The following is a 24,370-nucleotide window of genomic DNA, read 5'->3' as shown; positions in this document are numbered from 1 at the left end:
TTATTTAATAAAGCTAAAATGACTTTAGACCAAATCTTGGAGACCTTTAGAATATTTAGACCTTTAGAATATTTAGAATGTTTGGACCTTTTGTAGAAACAACAATAAGTCATGGAATTTCTTTGTTTCCATGGATTTTCACACTGTGTTCTGAGGAGTCTTGGGGATTCTGCAGATGGGCCTTGGGGACCACGGGAAGGAAGAGAACACTTGACACTTGAACTTGCGCTCCCATTTCAAAGAGCAGCACCTCTTTCATCTGCTTATATATTAGGGATATACAGTGAGCACGATTTCATTGAAAAAAAAAAAGACTTCTGTTGCCAAATAAAGGGTTTGAAAACTCTTGCTTTAAGATGCATGTTGAGAAAAGTTATATAATGATATTGTGCCAAAGTCAATATAATAGGAAGTGTGTGTGTGTTTGTGGGAAGGGTATGCTCTGGCTTCAAGGTTTTCAAAATTAAAAGTTTTAAAAATGTTATGCTGGTAAATTACATTCTTGCAGCCTATCTGTTTGTAACTTTTGACCTCAAGACATATAAACATGGTACTTTTCCCAGTAAACCTCAGTAATTATTAACACCTCACGAAGAGGTATGTAGGTCTCTGAAGTGTGTGTGTGAAGAAAACAGAGATGGGAGGCCTCTACTCAGCACTCGGGGTCTGATGTCAGTTCCTGTTACATGTGTTTTTCATGAAAAGGATAATTTGAATAACTCTAAATCAAGTTACCCCACCTGACCCATTCGCCCCTCTCTCCCTTCCTTCCTTCCCTCTTTCATTTCTCCTCCTTCCCTCCCTCTCCCTCTCCCTCTCCATTTTTCTCTCTTTCCCTTCTTCCATTATTTGCCTTTGTCTGTTGTTCCTACAATTTATTTGTTTGCTTATTTAGTTATTTGTAGATATAATTGACATACAACACTGTGTAAGTTTAAGGCGTACAGCATAATGATTTGACTTAGATATATCATGAAATTGTTGACTAAACAATGTTTAGTAAAACAGCCATCATCTCATATAAATACAAAATTGAAGAACTATTCCATAGATTCTGTCTTAACAACTTTCATCTATAACGTACAGCAGTGTTAATTATATTTATCATGTTGTACATTATGACCCTAGTACTTATTTGTCTTACGTCTGGAAGTTTGTACCTTTTGACTACTTTGAATCAATTCCCCCTCCCCACTCCACCCTCTGGTAATCACATAGCTGATCTCCTTTTCTGTAAATTTGTTTGGTTTTCTTTGTTTGTTTTTGAAGTATAATTGACCTACAACACTATGTTAGTTCCTATTAAATAACATAGTGATTTGGTATTTCTATCCATTTCAAAATGCTCACCACCATGAGTCTAGTTAAGATCTGTCACCATACAAAGATACCACATAGTGACTGACTATACTCTCCACACTGTACATTTCATACGCGAGACTCGTTTAGTTTTACAACTAGAAGTTTGTACCTCTTAATCTTCCTCACCTATTTATTCCTACAGTTTATTTCTTGTGGTTTTACTTAGACATGGCTCTGCTTTCTCCTTTTAGAGTTTATTAAAGTAGGCCATGTCACTGTAAAACAAAAAAATCAAAACACGTACACGTACACGTACAGTGGCACAATAAAATGGAAGTTTGTTACTTTTTTTTTTTTTTTTTTGCTCAAGTAACAGTCTTGCTGTGTAGCAGGGTAGCTCTCCTGCATGTGGTCATTCAGGGGCTCAGATTGATAGTGGCTCTACCATCTTCAACATATAGCTTCCAAGGACACCTTGAGGTAGAGTGACCAACCATCTTAGTTTGCCTGGGACTAAAAGGTTTCCTGGAATGGTAGAGTTTCATTGCTAAAACTGGAAAACTCCTGGTGAAATGGAATGGTTGGCCACCCTACCTGGAGATAAATATACCAGTCAACTGGAAGGGAAGAGGATGGAGGATCAAACATAAGAGGTTTTTGTAGGTCAAGGCTGGTATCATTTCTGCTTACATTCTCATAGAGAAATCTTAGACTCATGATCATACTTAACGAAAAGGGATGTTGGGAATCATAGTCTAGCTGTTGCTCAAAGCAAAGAAAGGATTTTGTAAGTCAGAAAGAGTAAAACAAATACTGTATGCTAACACATATATATAGAATCTAAAAAAAAAAAAAAAACGGTCATGAAGAACCTAGGGGCAAGACGGGAATAAAGACACAGACCTACTAGAGAATGGACTTGAGTATACGGGGAGGGGGAAGGGTAAGCTGTGACAAAGTGAGAGAGAGGCATGGACATATATACACTACCAAACATAAGGTAGATAGCTAGTGGGAAGCAGCCGCATAGCACAGGGAGATCGGCTGGGTGCTTTGTGACCACCTAGAGGGGTGGGATAGGGAGGGTGGGAGGGAGGGAGACGCAAGAGGGAGGAGATATGGGAACATATGTATATGTATAACTGATTCACTTTGTTATAAAGCAGAAACTAACACACCATTGTAAAGCTATTATACTCCAATAAAGATGTTTAAAAAAAAAAAGAAAGGATTTTGATGGATAGATAGCTAGAGGTTTCTGCCACAAGGAGAAACCAGTATTTTTCAGATCCCTTCAATTTTTAATACATTTTTGTTGTACCTGAATGACAAGTAGGGACTAACTTATTTTTAGGGTATAAACCATTGGCAGTTTTCTGTTTTTTTGTTATGGAGCTGACAAGCAAACTTAGGGAACAGCTCATCAAGGAGATGCAACAAAATCGCATTTTATTTTTATTTTTTTGCGGTACACAGGCCTCTCACTGTTGTGGCCTCTCCCGTTGCAGAGCACAGGCTCCGGACGCGCAGGCTCAGCAGCCATGGCTCACGGGCCCAGCCGCTCTGCGGCATGTGGGATCTTCCCGGACCGGGGCACGAACCCGTGTCCCCTGCATCGGCAGGCGGACTCTCAACCACTGCGCCACCAGGGAAGCCCCCAAATCACATTTTAAACATTCCTTTTTAAAAATGCTCTCTTCACAACAGATGTATCCCTGGAGCTCATGCAGGAATTCACCTATGCGTCAGTGCCACTAAACTGGGATTAAACATGAATACATGAACCTAGTGGTCCTTACCAGGTGGCAGTACTCTCTGGTATATATAGCTGGCAAAACAGAGAGGGACAAAGGGGAAGGCCTCTAAGTTGATGATGACACTTCTGAAAGGAGTCCTCAAGAGACGTGTATACTGAAATGTAAGGAAGGTGTTTTCTCTCATATATTAGATGAAAAGCATCTTAGAAACAGAGGTCATTTTTAGTGTATATGAAAACATATGAAAAATATGACATTTCTTCATGTCAAATTCTACTCTTTATTGTCACACATTCAGAATTAGTGTATGAACTGGTAAGTGACCCAGAGACATGTAAAAGTTCAATGAACAGAGATGGGCTTAAAAAAAAATCCCCCTTTATAGCTGGTCATTTCATTACAAAGATGCAACATCTGAGTTTTGTAAATGTAATGGCTCCTCAAAAGACCAACGTCCAGGGCAAGCTGGGACAAAATGAGAGAGTGGCGTGGACATATAGACACTACCAAATGCAAAATAGACAGCTTAGTGGGAAGCAGCCTCATAGCAAGGGGGATCAGCTCGGTGCTTTGTGACCACCTAGAGGGGTGGGATGGGAGGGTGGGAGGGAGGGAGACGCAAGAGGGAAGAGATATGGGGACATATGTATATGTATAACTGATTCACTTTGTTACAAAGCAGAAACTAACACACCATTGTAAAGCAATTATACTCCAATAAAGATGTTAAAAAAAAAAAAGACCAACGTCCAAAATCTTAAAGCCACATGATGTTCACATAACTTTACACCGAAAATATACAGAGATCTCACAAAAATAGTTTCTTAAGAAACTTACCATGCCATTAAGATTCCTTTAAGGAATCTTGTGATTCCTTTAAGATTCGTGTGTAGAGTTTAGTATTAGTGCTCGGTTTTAGCCCTGTAAGGCCACACTTCTCTCTGACAATGAAAGTTACTACAGTCCCTACTCAAGAGACAAAGCTAGGCTGAGTGTGAAAGGGACAGTCTTCACTGACTTTTATTAATGACTTAGTTGCTTCATTCACCAGGACCTTTACGGTATTGTTTCTTAGACTCCTTCTAAGTGCGCTGGGATGGAGATGAACTGTCTGGAATTAGTTTGGGTTGATGTCTCCCTTCTCTGAACTCCTTAGTATCTTTAAGATTCTGATACTTACCATATAGCGCATTCTAGATATTCTGACACTGAGCTAATTCTGTTGTTTTACTTTCCTTGCAAACATTGAATTGCAAGCTCCCCAACACCAATGTTTTTTCTTTACGTAAACCCAAAAGAATATACAGTCCTCCCTTGGTCTCCACAGGGGATTGGTTCCTTCCCCTGAAGGTACCAAAATCGCTGGATGCTCAAATTCCTTATATAAAATGGTGTAATACGATGAATACAATGGGCCCTCCATATCTGCAGGTTTCACATCTGTGGATTTAACTAACTGGCTGGAAATTTCAATTGGTAGATACAGAGGGCCAACGGTATATACAGTTACATCATAGCCTTTCAGATCAGAGATTTTATGTGCCCTACCCTTTCATTTTAATTTTAGGAAACACTACAGAGATAGAGCAATTGGGTAATGAAAATGGGCAAAAGGGAGGTGTGAGAATTCTCCCAAAGTTTTGCTTGTCTTGTTATCAGTCTTAATGGAAAATGGTGAGATGAGTCAATCTTTCTTATAGCCTCTTTCTTGAGTCTCTTCTTGGATGGTCCGGTAGAATCATAAAAATGAACATTTATAGAATGTTCTAGGAATTGTGTAGGGCTCTATGGGCTTTATTTCATTCAGTCCTTATAACGGCCCTGTAAATAAGGTAATGCTTGGCCCCATTTCACAGACATACGATTAAGTGTCTTGCCTGTATTCCCATAGGTAGTAAGTGTGGCGCTGGAGTTTGTCCCCAAGCAGTCTGCTTTGAGAGCTCTTGATCCTTTAACACTTTTTATATGGCTTTCAGTGTCTTGAGACTGTTATGATAACAACGGAAATAATAATTGCTTAGTAATTTACTGGTGGCATTTTTAAATCTATTGTCTTATTTGAAATTCACAACTACCCTGTGAGCTACAACCTGTCCTTTTATAAATGATGAAGTGGATCCAGAGAAGCTAAGTAGTTGACTAAGCTCACATAGTTTGCTATTTAGTGTTTGGGACCAGAGCTCAGAATTCCAGATGTGTATTCTTTTCCCCCAGTAGACCATGTTAACTCAATAAATAATTGCTAAATGTAAGTGAAAGAATTAAAAAGGAATAACTCTTACTAAGCTGGAGTTGGAGATTCCAGTTAAGCAGCCAGGGCATTCATCTCAATGTGACTACTCCAATTTATTTCAGAATACTGTGGTCCTCAGTGGAAACTGATTACAGAAATTGGGGTGGCACCTTCTGTAGATCAACTCTTTGTTAATATGGGAAAATGCTCCAATTCTCAGATTATGGTTTCTGTTCGTTTCAAATAAAAATGCGTTGTATTCACACCAGACATCTTAGTGCAACCACATTTGAGTGGTTCTTAATGCCAGAGACACATTTATGGCCACTTGGAGGCTGAGTCATGAGGAATAATTACTCAGTGTACTCCGTGTTGGAGCAGATGTCATCATTCATTCTCTCACTTGAGGTGATGAGTCATAAATTGGGTTGGAATTTATAATTAAGGCAGAGTGGTATGTTACATATGAAAGTTGCCGGGAGAGTAAATCCTAAGAGTTCTCTTCACAAGGAAAAATATTTTTTTTCTCTTTCTTTCACTTTGTATTTATATGAGATGATGGATGTTCACTAAACTTACTGTGGTCATCATTTCATGATGTATGTAAGTCAGATCATTATGCCGTACACCTTAAACTTACACAGTGCTGTACGGCAATTATATCTCAATAAAACTGGAAGAAAAAACTAAATTAAGGTAGAATATATATGTGAGACCACCCACAACTCACAAATTGTGTCCAAAGAGGCAGGAGAATGTAAATAAGGATGCTTAACAAGACTTGCTGTAATTGAACTCAGTGGGTTCAACACATATAGCATAACCTATGACCCCCCTCCCCACTCCATCCCTCTTCCTCAAAATTATATAGGATTTTACTTGGTTTGGGGGATAGAAACAGATGATAGATAGATAGATATAGCTATCAATATATAGATATACATCATTCTGTGCATTTAATATGGAAATTTAGAATGAAAAAATCGCTACAACATACTAAATGTTATTCCCCTTAGAGAAGACACAATCCTTCGGACGATTTTCGGGTATAAACTTTGCCAAGTATAGAGTAGTTGGGGCATAGCTGCATATATATGTTGGGAAGTTACCTGGATGACACTGCACGGCACAGCACCATTATACACCTTTTAGTGTCCCAGGAGTATGAACATGCTCAAGCTGTAACTGGAGGCCCATGCAAATATGGGGTTGTGGCGCAAGTATTTCATGGGTGGCTCACAGTGGAGCCAGGGGTGGGGAGAAGAAGAAGAAATGAAATTTCTTGGTGGGGCTCAGACTGCTGGGAAAATCCCGTTAACATGAGTGAAGCGTTTATTGAATTCAAACAAACAATTATCCAAGCTTTTATGGGCATGGTGAAGCCCTACAGAAGAAACAGGCTGCCATTGTAGGTGATGTGGGGGAGGAATGCATTCAGTTTCTGCACATCACCTGCAGACTGTCTTGAAGGGCCTGGATGGGAAACTACAGGCCTCTGGTAGGCCTGAAGTTAGCATGACTGAAGGAAATTGTGTCTAATATCATTGTTGAAGATGCTCTGCAAAACGATCCACCCCAAAGAGAATGTAATATGCTAACATAACCCCTCCCATCCAGACATTTAAAACAGCACAACACAATCTCATACCTTTAACAAGACAATATGCAATGCCAAGCACCTCACTAGAACCCAGGAAATATAACATACTCGTCTTACTCTTGTCTCTGAAAATAGAGTTAAAGATTTGTGTAATGAGTTAACCTGAAGAGAGTTTTTTCCCCATCTCAAGGGCCCTTGGGCTGCTGCCATTTACTCTTTTTAAACAGATAGTCCCTACTTTATACTAACAGGTATACCTGGAAGTGAGGAGACATGGGGACAATTCAGGTAGGCTAATTATTTGGGGGTCCTTTAAATCTTTATATTTTTTAAACCCCTATTTAGAAAGAACATTGGCATAGTCTGGAGGAAGGGTGGGAAGGAGATTCCGACCGCTTGAGCAGCACCCTATACCTCCTTGATGGTCCAGAGTCATTCAGCTCTGGGCACATCTCCATACCCCACTCAGCAAAGCGGCAGCTCTTCAGAAAACAGCCCCACCCTCCCTAGAAGGTAGTATAGTGTCCATCTGTGGTCACTCTAGCATGTCCCTGGAAGTGTCGTGTTCTCCCTCTTCCAAGCAGGTTATAAAAGTCTTTAAGCACATATAGTACTTTTCCTGAGTGGTACCCTGATAAATCTGAATGTTTCTATCTAGTGCATTATTTAGCCAGTGGTGGTTTAGTGTTCCTTAGAGTCACAAGGCAATTTCCCAGCTGACCTGTTTCTTAAAGGGGCTTTGCCCTCAAATTCTATCTTATAGGCAGTATTTAAAATTTGCAGTTTCGATTGTACTTTGCACTTTCTCGTTTGACTCACAGATGCGTGAGGATTGTTATTTCCAATTTACACATGTAGAGAATGAGGCTCAGAGCTGGAGACTCCCAGGTGTGGTGGGAAGATGAAGAGGAACGAGGAAGGGAGCCTGCTGTGATCCTTTTAACCACTAGGGGGTCACCTTGCATATCCGGCAAAATGCTTTGTTCCATCTGCAAACACTGAAGAAATGTTCAGAGACCAGTAGAAACTGACAAATGAGGGTTTAAGGCAGAAAGAGGTGAGGCATGGGTGTATTGGGGGGTTCGCTGAGTGCTGGGAGAAGAAAAAAATAAACCTGGTAAAAGGCTAGAGCTTTTCAGGATATTTTCCTTATCAGGACCCTCACTTAGATGGCTTGCTTCAGAGACGACAGAAGGAGCCTGTGTTTGGTGCTTCCATGTTGGTGTAGATACAGAGCGTGAAAGGAACACCGAGCAGAGCACAGGGAACTCCTCGCAAAATTAAGAAATGGAGACTGAGGACAGTCATGAGTAATAAGAACTTGCTGGAAAGACAAACCACTGTAACGATGTGACTGGAAGGACTCCTAGTCACACAGAGCCTCCTGGTCAGGACTGATAGGTCCAGGATGGTGGCTTCTGTATGTTATTCCCATCCGGGTGGTTGAACCTTGTTATTCTCGTCATGGACGGGACACAATCCGCAAAGCGCAGGGCTCACTGCTTAGTGAGAAATGAAGATACCGTTTTCTGAATGAACCCCCCAGATGACCTATGCGGGAGGAGTGAGCAGTACGCACTCGGGGTTCTCAGGTCGTTTCAATGTGCATTAGTTAAAAATATCTGTTAGGCAGGGTGGTGAGTTCTCTGAGGGGAAGGACAGCTTTGAGTTCCGAAATCCGAATGAATCACATGGCACCCAGCAGGTATGGTTATAATAACCACCCCCCTGTATTTTCTGAAGTAGTCCTCATTTCAAGTCTCTGTCCTGTTGTCTTTACTGGATTTCAGATGTTCCAGAAACGCCGTCATGTGGGGGATGATCTTAAAATAAGTAATATTTATAGAACACCCACCTGCTATTCACCAGGTGTGCAGCCAGGGCCTAATGACAGAGACTAGAGTTTCTGGTGTCCCTGAGCTTAGAGGCTAGAGGGGTAGGCAGGCCTGGAGACAAAGAATTACAAAAGAGTCTGCCGGGTCCAGGGTCGTGGGGCACACCCAGTCTCTGGGAGAACAGAGGAGGCTGGCCTAATGCAGCCTGGATGGTGAGAAGCCTTTCTAGAAAAAGGAGCTTCTAAGATGAGCCCTCCAGGGCCAGTGAATGATGGCCAGGTAAAGGGAGGTAAGAACCAGGGTAGTGTGGGAAAAGTCTGAAGTCAGAGATCAGAGTGTGCTTGGGGTTATCAAAGAAGTTTTGTTTGATTTTAGAAAAAAATATTTGTACGTGGAAGAGGGTTTACAAGGATGTGGGTGGTGAAAAATAAACTGGGGCAGGTGGGCCATGAAGGTAAGCTCAATGCTCAGTTTCATGTTTTACCAAATCTTTTTTTTTTTTTTTTTGCGGTACGCGGGCCTCTCACTGCTGTGGCCTCTCCCGTTGCGGAGCACAGGCTCTGGACGCGGAGGCTCAGCGGCCACGGCTCACGGGCCCAACTGCTCCGCGGCATGTGGGATCTTCCCAGACCGGGTCACGAACCCGTGTCCCCTGCATCGGCAGGCGGACCCCCAACCACTGCGCCACCAGGGAAGCCCCTACCAAATCTTTGTGATCAGTTGTGGAAGACGGATTAGAGCAAGTGAAGAGTAGATGCCCAGCTGCAACCAGGTGGCTGGTACGGGAGTACAGGGGAGAATGGAAGAGAGCCTGACCTAAAGTGTTAGTTGTTGGGATGGGAAGGGGAAACATGCAAGAGCCCTACAGGACTCGTGAGCCCTTCTTTGTCTCTTCCCTATCCCTTTGCTTTTCTTTCTCCCTCCACCTCTGAATCAAGCTGAGATGAGGAACATAGGAAAAAGAGCGGGGTGGGGTGGGGAACACAAGTTTTTTTATTTTTTAAATTTTTAAAATTTTTATTCAAGTATAGCTGATTTACAATGTTGTGTTAGTTTCACGAGCACAGCAAAGTGATTCAGCTTTATATATATGAATATATATACATATTTTTTCAGATTCTTTTCCATTATAGGTTATTACAAGATATTGAGTATAGTTCCCTATGCTATACAGTAGGTCCTTACTGGTTATGTATTATGTATCTAGAAGCACAAGTTTAGCTTTGGGCATGCCAGATGCGAGGAGCAACTGGGATTCTCTGGTAGAGATGTCCCATCCGCAGGGATCTGGGGCTCAGGAGAGATTCAGCTTGCACTACATATATTTAGTGAGAAGTCATTTGGCCTTGGGGTGGTAGTTAACATGGTGAGAGTAGATGGAGGAGCTTTCCAGGGAAAGATGGTAGAAGGTGAAGAGAACAGGGCCAATGACAGACCCTATGGGAGCACCACAGTCAAGGACTGGCCAGATGAAGGGGATGATGCAGAGGAGACCAAGACAGAAGGCCAGAGACTCAGAAGGTAACTGATAGACCAAGAGAGGACAGAATTTCAAAAAGAAAGGTACTCAGGATTGTTAAGTACTTCAGAGAGATCAAAGGGCAAAGGGGTTTAAGTAGCAGCCATTGGACTTATCAATTAGGAGACCCTCGGAGGCCAAGTGCCAATTGGCCAAAATGGTGCAAAACTGTGTCAGATGATGTATGGCAGTTTTCTGACACATGAGCCCCCTCAGCGCCCACATTCCAGGTAGACTGGTTGCTTATCTGTCCCTCCAACAGGCCAAAAGCACCCTTACCTCTGGGTCTTTGCTGCTATCCACGCCCCTGCCCAGACATCCTTCCTCTCTTCTCTCCCATGAGCTTACTTTTGCTCCTTTCTCAAGGCTTGGCTCAATTTCGATTTTGAAAGTCTTCCCTAATCACTCTATCTTCCCTCCGCCCTCTTCCTCTGCCCACCCAGCCTTTGTGTGCTCATTCCCCCTTCAAACCTCCTTTAAGATTTTAATCTATTTGAGGACGGATGCAAACAAATTACATTTGTTGTAGACATCTCAAAATATCATGAAATCAGGGAATATAAACACTCATGAGCACTTCTTGAAAATCAACTCCCTGGTGATACCTTGCCCAAAAAATGAACCCAAATAAAGAACTCATATAATACCTGTTAAATCTAAATATAAACTTGATATAAATCTGCGAGCTACAACTTGAGCAAATATAGCTGGAGAACAGAAAGAAAAAGAGTTAAACCCTGGTGAAGTAAGTGTTCTCTGTGGAGAGAGAAGGAGAGGTGAAAGGAAACAGAAACATGTTAATCTAGTTGTAGTGGCAGAGATAGTAGTTCCTGAAATGTTTCTGTAAAGTTCAAAAAGAAATTATGAAAACCATTAAGAAGCAGAATTTTTAAAAAGTCTTTCTCAATTTCAGACACTGTAGATGGGCACCTTCTCCTAATGCTTTTGAACTCATAAAACGTATATGATTACAAAGGAAATGAATTACAATGAAACACAGTTATAAAATTAATAAAAAATTTGATACAGAAATATGTTTATTAATGCATTAAAAACCAAATCTCATGATGAGTTTAATAATTACTATAATTTTGAAGCAGTGATAAGTATTTTTTTTTTTTTGCGGTACGCGGGCTCTCACTGTTGTGGCCTCTCCCGTTGCGGAGCACAGGCTCCAGACGCGCAGGCTCAGCAGCCATGGCTCAAGGGCCCAGCCGCTCCGCGGCATGTGGGATCTTCCCGGACCGGGGCACGAACCCGTGTCCCCTGCATCGGCAGGCGGACTCTCAACCACTGCGCCACCACGGAAGCCCAGTGATAAGTATTAATGATATTTTGAAATATCTACAAAAAACGTAATATGATATGAAAATACCTGTCGCATGTACTGTTAATACTACGATGGTTTATAGTCAACATTCATAGTTGAAGGAAATGCTAAGTTTCAATTAGGTGTTGGCAAAAATGAAGACGCAATTTTTTTTCTCATTTGAGTTCACAGGCCAGCTGAATTCTCTCTCTCCACAGATTTCCAGGGGTCCTTAGACCTCCATATTAAGAAACTCTCCTCTAATGCTAACACAACTCAGAATCTCATATTTTTTCTGTTCTTGAAGAAAGGACTTACATAAATAAATAGATGAAATTATTTTTTCCTCTGTCCTTAAGTGGTGGTGAAATTAATCATTTTTTTAGGGTCATACTCAATTGTTACTGATCCACTTGTAGAAAACAGTACTGGTTTTAAGTGTCCTTATCTTGGTATATTTTGATTATGAATAAAAGGGAAAAAGGCTAGGAGAATTTTGTCTTCAGTTTGAATTGCCTTACATAGATGTGAGTATTGGAAATAAAAGAAGTAGCAATGCCTTGGACACAATGCGTTCTTTCTGGCTCCTCTGTGCTTATTAGCACTCTGTTGGTTGAATGGGAAATTCCTAGAAAGTTGGACTTACGGTGTCCATAATCCTTAGGGGAATTAAGCCAATTCAACACAACAGAATTTGAAAGTAATACATCAATAATTTGTCTAAGTGGAACGGTTGAAATTCGTCGAGTAGAGGCAGTCTCATAAGCTTTATTCTTACTCAAAGCCAGACTCTTACTGAAGTTGCAACATTAGAGATAAGAGAAGGAAAGGCAAGGTTGGTGGAAATAAGGTAGATTTTGGCAAAATGACTCCTTTCCAGGATGAGAGCATTTAGCGTTTCCAGAATGGCAGGCATTTATATTCTTTTAAAACTAGGATTCACTGCAGGATGTGGGATGAAAAGAATTTCACTGCTTGTCTAGTGCGCCTAACCAGTTTTCCATCCACACATTTTTGAGGTTCACTTGAACTTGACTGTGTCCTCATACTTCCATGGCCACTCCAGCTTCCTGTTATTATTAGCCCATGAGTCTAAAAGATATAATTTTCTTCCTTTTTTTCCCAGATGGCCTGCATATGCTGTTCACTCTTATACTCCATGTTGGGCTTGCTCTGTCAATCAAAGATAGACTGTTCTTCTTCATAGGGCAGCCTCCTTGGGTGGTCAGTTGTCCTCCGAGTTTCTATATAATACTAGAAGATGAGACATTACTCAATACATGCGGAATTATATGACCAACATTAATGGGAATGCGTCGGGGATGGTCTTTCATTTTCCTTTGGGTTCCTTAAAGTTTCCACTGAGAACACTTTAGTAAGTTCAGGAGTCAGGCAATCAATTCACAATTTTTTAATAACAGCTCCAGGTACCACACAGTTCTAGACAAAGATTGTTGCTGTCCAGGAATTTGTTTTCAAGTATTCATCTCCAACACAAGAATAAAAGATGCTACTATATGCCAGGCACCGTGCATTGTAATAGGCTTCTGCCAAAGCAATAATCAATTGCCTATAGTCAGTAAGATATACAGGCATACCTTGTTTTACTGTACTTCACTTTACTGTGCTTCATAGATATTGCTTTTTTTTTTTTTTACAGTTAGAAGGTCTGTGGCAACCCTGCATTAATCAAGTCTATAGGCACAATTTTTTCAAAAGCTTTTGATCACTTCATGTTTCTGTGTCATATCTTGGTAATTCTTGCAATATTTCAAACTTTTTCATTATTGTTACATTTGTCATGGTGATTTGTGATCAGTGATCTTAGATTTTCTACTGTAATTGATTTGGGGTGCCATGAACTTCACCCATGTGACAATGCTAACTTAATTGATAAATGTTTTTTTTTATTCTGACTGCTCCACCTACCGGCCATTCCCCCATCTCTCTCCCTCTCCTTGGGCCTCCCCCTTCCGTAAAACACAACCATACTGAGATTAGGCCAATTCATCCTACAGTGGTCTTTAAGTTTTCAGGTCAAAGAAGGAGTCACACATCTCTCACTTTAAATCAAAAGCCAGAAATGATTAAGCTTAGTGAGGAAGATGTGTCAAAAGTCAGGAGAGGCTGAAAGCTAGGCCCCTTACCCCAAACAGGTAAGCAAGTTGTAAATGCAAAGCAAAAGTTCTCGAAGGAAATTAAATATAAACACAGAAATGATAAGAAAGGAAAACAACCTTATTGCTGATATGGAGAAAGATCTGGATAGAAAATCAAACCAGCCACAACATTCCTGTAAGCCAAAGCTTAATCCAGAGATAGGCCCTAACTGTCTTCAACTTCTGAAGGCTGAGGGAGGTAAGGAAGCTACTGAAGAAAAGTTTGAAGCTGGCAGAGGTTGGCTCATGAGGTTTAAGGAAAGATGCCGTCTCCATAACATAAAAGTGCCAGGTGAAGCAGCAAGTGCTGATATAGAATATGCAACAAACTATCCAGAAAAGCTAGCTAAGATAATTCTTGAGGGAGGCCACACTAAATAACAGATTTTCAATGTAGCTGTAACAGCCCTTTATTGGAAAAAGATGCCACGTAGGACATTCATAGCTAAAGAGGTGAAGTCAATGCCTGGCTTCAAATCTTCGAAGGACAGCCTGACTCTCTTGTTAGGGTCTAATGCATCTGATGACTTGAAGTTGACGCCATTGCTCAGTTACCATTCTGAGAATCCTATGGCCCTTAAGAATTATGCTCAATCTATTCTGCTTATGCTCTGCAATGGAACAACAAAGCCTGGGTGACAGCACATCTGTTTACAACATGGCTTATCGAATATTTTAAGAGACCTACTGCTCAGAGAAAAGGATTCCTTTCAAAATATTACTGCTCATTGACGATGTACTTGGTCACCTAAGAGCTCTGATGGAGATATACAATGAGATTCATGTTGTTGTCATGCCTACTAACACAACATCCATTCTGCAGCCCATAGATCAAGGAGTAATTTCAACTTTCAAGTCTTCTTATTTAAGAAATATATTTCTAAGGCTATAGCTGCTGTAGATGGTGATTCCTCTGATGAATTTGGGAAGAGTCAGTTGAAAACCTTCTGGGAAGGGTACACCATTCCAGATGCCATTAACAACATTCGTGACTCGCTGGGAAGAGGTAAAAATATCAACATTAATAGGAGTTTGGAAGAAGTTGATTTCAGTCTTCATGCATGACTTTGAGGGGTTCAGGACTTCAGTGAAGGAAGTAAATGCAGATGTGGTGGAAACAGCAAGAGAGCTAGAATTAGAAGCGGAGTCTGAAGATGTGACTGAATTGCTGCAATCTCGTGATAAAGCTTTAACAAATGAAGAGTTGCTTCTTATGAATGAGCAAAGAAAGTGGTTTCTTTAGATGAAATCTACTCCTGGTGAAGATGCTACGAGGATTCTTGAAATGATGCGAAAGGGTTTAGAATATTACATAAACTTAATTGCTAATGTAGCAGCAGGGTATGAGAGGATTCATTCCAAGTTTTTAAAAAAGTTCTACTGTAAGAAAACGCTATCAAACAGCATGCATGCTACAGAAGATCATTCATGAAAGGAAGAGTCAATTGATGAGGCAACCTTCATTGCTGTCTTATTTTAAGGAATCGCCACAGCCACCCCAGCCTTCAGCAGCCAGCCTCCTCATCACAGCCATCAACACAGAGGCAAGACTCTCCACAGCAAACAGAGTATGACTCACTGAAGGCTCAGGTGATGGTTAGCATTTTTTAGCAATAGTAAGTATTTTAAAATTAAGGTCTGTACAGTTTTTTAGACAAAATGCTCTTGCACATATAATAGGCTACAGTATACTGTGAGCATAACTTTTATATGCATTGGGAAACCGAAAAACTCATGTGAATTCCTTTTCTGCAATATTCACTTTATTGCAGTGGTCTGGAACTAAAGCCACAATATCTCTGAGGTATGTCTGTAATACATGTAGTAGTACTCTTAAGTTTAGGAGTAGCTAGCATCTTTCTGCACTCATGAGAGATCAGTAGAAACTTGCTGAAAACAAACACAGATGTGGGAGGTCCTGAATTCAGGAGTACTTCACTTGACCCTCCTTTAAAGACATGTAAATTACCTATCTGTGTCTCCTGGTGGGGGAGCGTACTCTATGAAGGCAGAAGTGCACTTAATTTTCATGAAATAAAACCAGAGATGAGGCCAGGAAGTGAGAAAGTACAATTCCCTTGAGAAAGAGATAAGGGAAAGAAGAAGTCGTGACTCCATAAAAAGCTGAGACTGGCAAGTATTACGGAATGTCCACGAACATCCTCACGCAAGGGATCGGTCCACTTTGCCTGGAGGCAAGGAATGATATCTTCTGAGTTAGCAAACATAGTTTGATTGAAGCAGTACATATTTAAATTAAAATCCTGCCTAAGTTACATCAGTTTCCCACTCTCAGTCTTCCATGTTTCTGTGAAGGTATGTTTTAGGATGAGATTAACATTTAAATCAGTAGACTTTGAGTAAAGCAGATTGCTCTCTATAATGAGGGTGGGCCTCATCCAAACAGTTGAAAGCCTTAAGAAAAAGACTGACTTCCTCTGAGGAAGAGGACATTTTGCCAGCAGACTGGCTTCAGACTCGAACTGCAGCATCAACTCTTCCCTGAGTCTTAAGCCTGTGAGCCTACCCTGCAGATTTTGAGTTGTCTGTTCCTTGAAATAACAGCCCCCCACACCCATCCCCACTCTACACCCCCCCACACACACCCCTTACTGGATGTGTTCCCTGTTTTTCTGGAGAGCCCTGACTACTAAGAGTCCTTATCAGAGTCTCTCTCAAAAGAAAAGCGTCCCCAACTCCAGGTACTCAGGATAGATGCCTTTGGAGGGCTGGGATAACATTGGAGATTCTTATTGTATTTAAGGGCTAACGCAGGAAGTGGCCTTGACCTAGAATGAACTAAGGCAGAGACTGCTAATTGGTAGAGGTCTTAGCACGAGCTGATGCTGTGTTCTGACTCCAGCTTTTGCCTAGGAGGTAGCTGGGCATGTAAATAGAGTTGGAGGAACGTAGTCTGGCTGTACCATCTACTACCCTATCTTACTGGCTGCTGTTTAAAACTGGTTTATGCCACCACACCCCCATCCCTAGTTCCCTGAAAACTTTGGTTCCTGGCCCTAAGTCTGTCATCCTTTTTCGTGTCTTCAGCATGTACAACAGATGACCTATCTCACACCCTGGACCCTCATTCCTTTACTTCCTCATTTCCAGCGACATGCTGTTTTCCACGGCACTGCAGCCAAATTTCATCTTAGACCTTGTCATCGCTAGTAGCTGCTCCAATTCCAAAGTCTGTTTCAAAATCCAGTTGCTCCATATACCACTTCCTATACTCCCAGCTTACTTGCTGTCATATTCCTCTGAGAAGTTCTTTGACCAGGGAGACCCACAAATTCCTTGATCCACTGCTTTCTCACCATCCATCAACACCTTCCTGTTTTGTCTGAGCCCCTCCTTGTTGAGCTTATCATCACATGGTCCCTCACTAGGCTAACACTATAACAAATGCCTTCAACTAAGCTGAGGCAAAGCGCATGCACTCATTCGTCACCAGAACCTGTGGTTCTTAAGGGACTAGGCCCCCACCATTTTGAAGGGCAGTATTTTCTTAGGAAATGTGATGAGGTGGCAAGCGCATTTAAAAGCCTTAAGGGAATCGGAAACATTTTTCTCAGCAGGTAAGATAAAGTTATTTTTTCAAGTTTATCAGGTTGGGGCTACTTATAGACGATAAGGATTAATCTTGACGTTCTGAATCCTAACAACTAAAGCAACTTCATATAGCCACCAGTTCTGAAAATCTTTCCCTTGCTCTGAATGTGCACAGATAGAGATTTTTTTAATGACACGTAGACAGCTTTGGGGGCTTTCTGGTTTCCTGTATCATACTGAGTAAGGAGACCCATCATCACAGTTACATTTTCTAGTTGCCGACTGTCTGGTTCCCAAATAGTCTACTCGTCCTGAGTCTACTCCCAAATACTCTACTCTAATTTCAGGGAGTTGGTGGTTTGAAACAATCTACTCATGTGGGCAAACCAACACCCACATATGACTATTTAAACTAAAATTAATTAAAGTGAAGTAAAATTTAAACTTTAGTTTCTCAGTTGGACTAACCTATTTCAGACGCTCAATAGCTGCATATGGCTAGCGGCTACCATGTTGAGCAGTAGAAAAAACAGTTCCACGTTACAGAAAGTGTTATTGGGTTCTTCTGTCTTGGATCAGGGGTGGCAAATTACATCCCTGGGCCAGTTCTGGTTCTTGGCTTGTTTTTGTACAACCTGCAAGCTAAGAATGGTTTTTACATTTTTAAAGGATGGTAAAGGAAAACAAAGAAGAGTATCTGACAGAGACCATGTGTAGCCTACGAAGCCTAAAATATTTATTATCTGGCCTTTTACAGAAAAAAGATTGTCAACCTTGTCTTAGGTAATAAGTGACTTCAGTGTCTGTGTTTATGCAGATGGTCCCTGACTTGTGATGGTTCAACTTAGGGTTTTGGACTTTGCGATGGTACGAAAGTGATATGCATTCAGTAGAAACTGGCCTTCGAATTTTGAATTTTGATCTTTTCCTAGGCTAGCGATACGCAGTACGATACTCCCTTGTGATGCTGGGCAGCTGCAGTGAGCTGCAGCTCCCAATTAACCAGGTGATCACAAGGGTAAACAATTGATACACTTTCACCACTCTTTTTTTCAGTTTTAGCACTGCAGTCAATAAATTTCCTGAGAGAGTCAACACTTTATTGTATAATAGGCTTTGTGTCAGATGATTTTGCCCAACTGTAGGCTAATGTAAGTGTTCTAAACACATTTAAGGTAGGCTAGGCTAAGCTATGATGTTTGGTAGGTAAGGTGTATTAAATGCATTTTCAACTTATGATATTTTCAACTTATGATGGGTTTATTGGGACATAACCCAATTGTAAGACATAGAACATCTGTATAATGTATTGTGGAATGTGAGAGCTTGTGATCAAGAATTGTATTTTTCATTATACTGTTGTATAGGATTCAGTACATGGCTAATTGCCTATTGAGTACTCAATTAAATAAATATTATTGAAAGTCTATTAGATGCCAGTTGTTGGAGATTTTTAGATGAATAATACATTCAGGAAATTCAAGGAATTCATGTTTTAGTAGAGTAGGTAGACCTGTAAAGTCCTAGTGGTATTACTAATTAAACTGTAAGTACTACTAATAATGGTATTAAACACAGTAGTGTTGGAGTGTAGAGAGTAGTGAATTCTGATTAGGGCTACGTGTGGCTGGGGAGTAAAGAAAGGCAGCATGTAAGTGGGACTTTGAAGATGAGTAGGAATCAAATAGGCAGAGAGACAGGGAAAGGCATTCCAGGCTATGGGAACATCAGGAACATGTGTGGAGTGGTAAAAACATAAGGTGAATTTGAAGAAATGTGAAGTAGGCAAATGTGAGTTATTTAAGATGAGGAGTAAGCAATATACCAGGAAACAAGTAGGAAGGGTTGATATTTGTTGAGAGATGGTGGCTTTTGCTCACTAGGCAGTGAATGAGCAGACTGTCATAGGTTCTCAGAAGAAAACCCTACTCTTGAGTGCCTGAAGTAGGAAGTGCTCTGTCCACTTTTACACCTATTGGGTTGGCTTCCATACTTTTCAGGTGTCATCAAGAGCTTTGAAGATGATGGAATGGTGGACTTGGGAATATTATAGCAATGGGAAACCGATACAGCACCGCTGGTGATTCAGCTTAACTCAGAACTTTTCAGTTTCCTTGTTGCTTTGGACCAGCGAGTCTTGCTTGCTGGGGAGAGTGGATTGTGGAGGTGGTCACAACCAAACAGTTTGTCAGGTACAGCCATGAAAATGTGTATTTTGCTTGAGACTACAGAAAGAGACAGTTGAAAGAAGAATTTTCTCTTTTGCATAGCTGTTGTAGAGTTCACTGTTGAAATCCTAGAAAACTAAGCAGGATGATAGAATCAAGGTAAGGATTATAATACTATACAATAGCATGGGATTGCATCTATGAACTTGTGCTTCTCCCAGCCCTATTTTCTGGAATTTTATGATCAGGAACGTTTGACAAGGGGCTTAGATGAATCCCCCGAAATTCTAGTATTTGGGTTCTGGGAGCAAAGCAAGTGGCCCGTGAACTTCTTAAATAGCACCCATGGTCAATCCGAAACTTCTGAGAAGGAGTTTGGATCTCTCCCTTTGTCACATGATGACATTCAATGTTTTATCATTAGCTGCCTTTGTTCAGCTTTTTCATTTTATTTAGATCCCAAAATTCATTTAATCAAGGGACTGTCTTCTTTAGCCATTGGCTAAAAAGGCCAAATATAGAATAGATTGTGCCAAGTTTAGAAGCTATTTAAAATTCATGGGTATGAAGTTTCAACCTGAACCCAAACTTTTTGGTGTCTGAGTTAATTTATATTTGGCAAAGAATAATTTCCAGGTTTCAAAAAGGGAAAGCTAAGCAAAAGAAACTTCTGTGGACGTGTATTTTAAGGCTTCTTGGATACCATTACCTCTTAGGGAAAAAATACACTGATGTTCTAAGAGAAAGCCAATCAGAAACACATGGATTAAACTGCCTTCAAAGGAAAGACAGCTTTAAACAATAAGAGGGAATAAGATTTTGGAAAACTCTGATGATGTTTTCAAGACCCAGAAGTTTGGAAGAAAGTGAATAAAATCCAAACAGACCCTTAAAATAGATGTCTTTGTATCTGACCAAAATTAATAATCACTGACTTACCTCCTACTGCCTCTGCTTTATAGATGAGGAAATTGAGACAGTAGGCCCCCAAATCGTACCACGTGGAGATCAAGACTTTATCCATGAGTTGGTGATGTCACTAACTCTTGGCTCGGAGTGTGAAAAGGGCAGACTGATGTAACAGTTCGCCTGTAAGTCCTAGACATAGTGATCTAGCAACATGGTGAACTTCTCCAGTCCTTTGGACAACTGTTCCTCAGAGAGGGGCAAGAGAATCACACTAGTCATCCATAAAACCTAAATTGTGGGCTGCACACTCACCAGAGATTCTATAGTATGCACTTGATATCTCTATGTAGTGCCATTGCATCATAAATGCATTTAATGTGTGCAAACTCAACTATTTGTACTACTCCAGGTTTAAAGTGAAAAGGGAGAGAGGGAGACAAGGAATAAAAAATAACAGTAATTGCAGGTTATTTCAGTTACGATTCTATTCAGTGAGCATGAAATGAGAGAGATATGCCTCCAGCCTTAGGTGACCTCTCTTCCCATGTAACTCTCTTAGGGAGAACATCTTGCTGCATTGAAAGTCTTTCTAGTTATTAAATATACAGATATGTGTTTTTTATAAAATGGCCCATTAATACAAGCAGCTACAGCTCAGCCAAAGAAGTGGTGAATTATTTTCCAAAGTTAACTCTGGTGGATTCACTGGAAAATTGTACATTTGCTTGCAGTGTGACCCCTTTCTAAGAATTTTTCAAGAGAAAATTTGATATCATTCAAATTCTTTTTTTAAAAAAATATTTATTTAGTTATTTGGTTGCTCTGGGTCTTAGTTGCAGTAGGTGGGCTCCTTCATTGTGGCATGTGGGCTCCTTAGTTGCAGCTCGCCAGCTTCTTAGTTGCAGCATGCAGGCTCCTTAGTTGTAGCATGCGAACTCTTATTTGTGGCATGCATGTGGGATATAGTTCCTTGACCAGGGATTGAACCAGGGCCCCCTGCATTGGGAGCATGGAGTCTTAACCATTGCACCACCAGGGAAGTCCCGACATTATTCAAATTCTTTTCTTGTGCCCTGACTTTAGAACTTAGCCACAGCACACAATGGAATACCACTATTATCTACCTACAGAAGCCCAGGAACTGAGTAAAAGGAAATTCAGAGGGATAGGAAATTATGTCTGTGGCGTAGAATTATCAACTAATGTTAGTGTTCAATGGAAAACATTAAAGAGAAAAAAAAGGAGGGGCTGGTTACAAAATAAACATGGGCAAGGGTCATGCTTTGCAGAACACTGGTTTTCTACACTAAAGGAAAGACTATTCGGTAGAGAAGAGAATTGTCATGGCAGGAAATACGTGAAGGAGAGAGATTACAGAGCAATGACAGGTGGAGGGAGGTTGGGTACATGGGGAGGGTAAGTGAACTCTGCCCAATAGGCTCAGTATGAAGGAATATCATGTTGGGTATACCCATGACTTCTAAGTATTTGACTTGCAATCAAAGAATGTGGTTACTGGTTCTAGTGGTAAATTACCCTAAATCTACTGAAAGTCATTTATGAAAGTGAGCAGTAATTGGTGTAGAAAAAATGAAGAATTTAGTGTTGTATAAAAACCATATGAAACTTTCTTCACCTGCAAAATGGCTATAGTAATAGTGCTTAGACCGTTGGATTGTTAAAAGGCTTAAATGAGATTTGACAAAGTACCCAGCACAATGATTGGCAAATGGAATGCAGAAAAACCTCATCGTTACTTGGGGGCATTCAGAAAATTTCTAAATGTAGATGTTTCTATTAGATCTTATATGACCTTGTAATAAAATTCCATCTTCCTGCATATGGAAAATAAGAGCTGCTGGATATAAAGATTTGGAATCAAATACACTTAAACTTGAGTCACTTCCACATCTATAGCTGCTTGATATCCCGAGATGATAACTGAATTTAACTTTCAGAGTTCTTGTAAGGATTAAATTAGGTAATAAATACATTGAAAGAACTTAACACGTAGTTTTAATTCAGAATCTTAGTTCCTTTCTCCTTTACCCTTTTTTATTTTTAAAGTATCTCAAACAGCTTTAATACAATTTAAAAAATAATGTAGAATTACTTTTGCCTGTGAGATGAAGTTCTGAATTATATTTTTGACTACTAATGATCTCAGATATTCTAATTAGCAACATTTAAAAATAGTTTCTGGGGACTTCCCTGGCGGTCCAGTGGTTAAGACTTCGCCTTCCAATGCAGGGCATGCGGGTTCAATTCCTGGTTGGGGAGCTAAGATCCCATATGCCTCAAGGCCAAAAAACCAAAACATAAAATAGAAGCAGTATTGTAACAAATTCAATAAAGACTTTTAAAAAATGGTCCATATCAAAAAAAAAAAAAGAAAAATAGTTTTTGAATATATAGCAGGGTCTAAACATCCGGCAATATTATTTCAAATATCCTCTGTCTTTTTACCTCTGGGATTCAGTTTGACTATTTTACACACACACACACACACACACACACACACACACACACACGCACACGCACACACACACACACATGGATTCTAGGATTCATGGATAAAGAATTATTTTTCTTAGATTTCTTAAGGTTTAATTTACCTATAATAAAATTTATCAATATAAAGTATATAATTCGATGGGGTTTTTTTTACATCTTTATTGGAGTATAATTGCTTTACAATGGTATGTTAGTTTCTGCTTTATAACAAAGTGAATCAGTTATACATATACATATGTTCCCATATCTCCTCCCTCTTGTGTCTCCCTCCCTCCCACCCTCCCTATCCCACCCCTCTAGGCGGTCACAGAGCACCAAGCTGATCTCCCTGTGCTATGCGGCTGCTTCCCACTAGCTATCTATTTTACATTTGGTAGTGTATATATGTCCATGCCACTCTCTCGCTTTGTCACAGCTTACCCTTCCCGCTCCCCATACCCTCAAGTCCATTCTCTAGTAGATCTGTGTCTTTATTCCTGTCTTACCCCTAGGTTCTTCATGATATTTTTTTTCTTAAATTACATATATATGTGTTAGCATACGGTATTTGTCTTTCTCTTTCTATCTTACTTCACTCTGTATGACAGACTCTAGGTCCATCCACCTCATTACAAATAGCTCAATTTCGTTTCTTTTTATGGCTGAGTAATATTCCATTGTATATATGTGCCACATCTTCTTCCTCCATTCATCCAGTGATGGACACTTAGGTTGTTTCCATCTCCGAGCTGTTGTAAATAGAGCTGCAATGAACATTTTGGTACATGACTCTTTTTGAATTATGGTTTCTCAGGGTATATGCCCAGTAGTGGGATTGCTGGGTCATATGGTAGTTCTATTTGTAGTTTTTTAAGGAACCTCCATACTGTTCTCCATAGTGGCTGAACCAATTCACATTCCCAACACAGTGCAAGAGTGTTCCCTTTTCTCCACACCCTCTCCAGCATTTATTATTTCTAGATTTTTTGATGATGGCCATTCTGACTGGTGTGAGATGATATCTCATTGTAGTTTTGATTTGCATTTCTCTAATGATTAATGATGTTGAGCATTCTTTCATGTGTTTGTTGGCAGTCTGTATATCTTCTTTGGAGAAATGTCTGTTTAGGTCTTCTGCCCATTTTTGGATTGGGTCGTTTGGTTTTTTGTCATTGAGCTGCATGAGCTGCTTATAAATTTTGGAGATTAATTCTTTGTCAGTTGCTTCATTTGCAAATATTTTCTCCCATTCTGAGGGTTGTCTTTTGGTCTTGTTTATGGTTTCCTTTGCTGTGCAAAAGCTTTGAAGTTTCATTAGGTCTCATTTGTTTATTTTTGTTTTTATTTCCATTTCTCTAGAAGGTGGGTCAAAAAGGATCTTGCTGTGATTTATGTCATAGAGTGTTCTGCCTATGTTTTCCTCTAAGAGTTTGATAGTTTCTGGCCTTACATTTAGGTCTTTAATCCATTTTGAGCTTATTTTTGTGTATGGTGTTAGGGAGTGTTCTAATCTCATACTTTTACACGTACCTGT

Source organism: Stenella coeruleoalba (assembly GCF_951394435.1).
Source record: "Stenella coeruleoalba genome assembly, chromosome: 7".
Lineage (NCBI taxonomy): Eukaryota > Metazoa > Chordata > Mammalia > Artiodactyla > Delphinidae > Stenella > Stenella coeruleoalba.
This window is presented reverse-complemented; position numbering follows the sequence as displayed.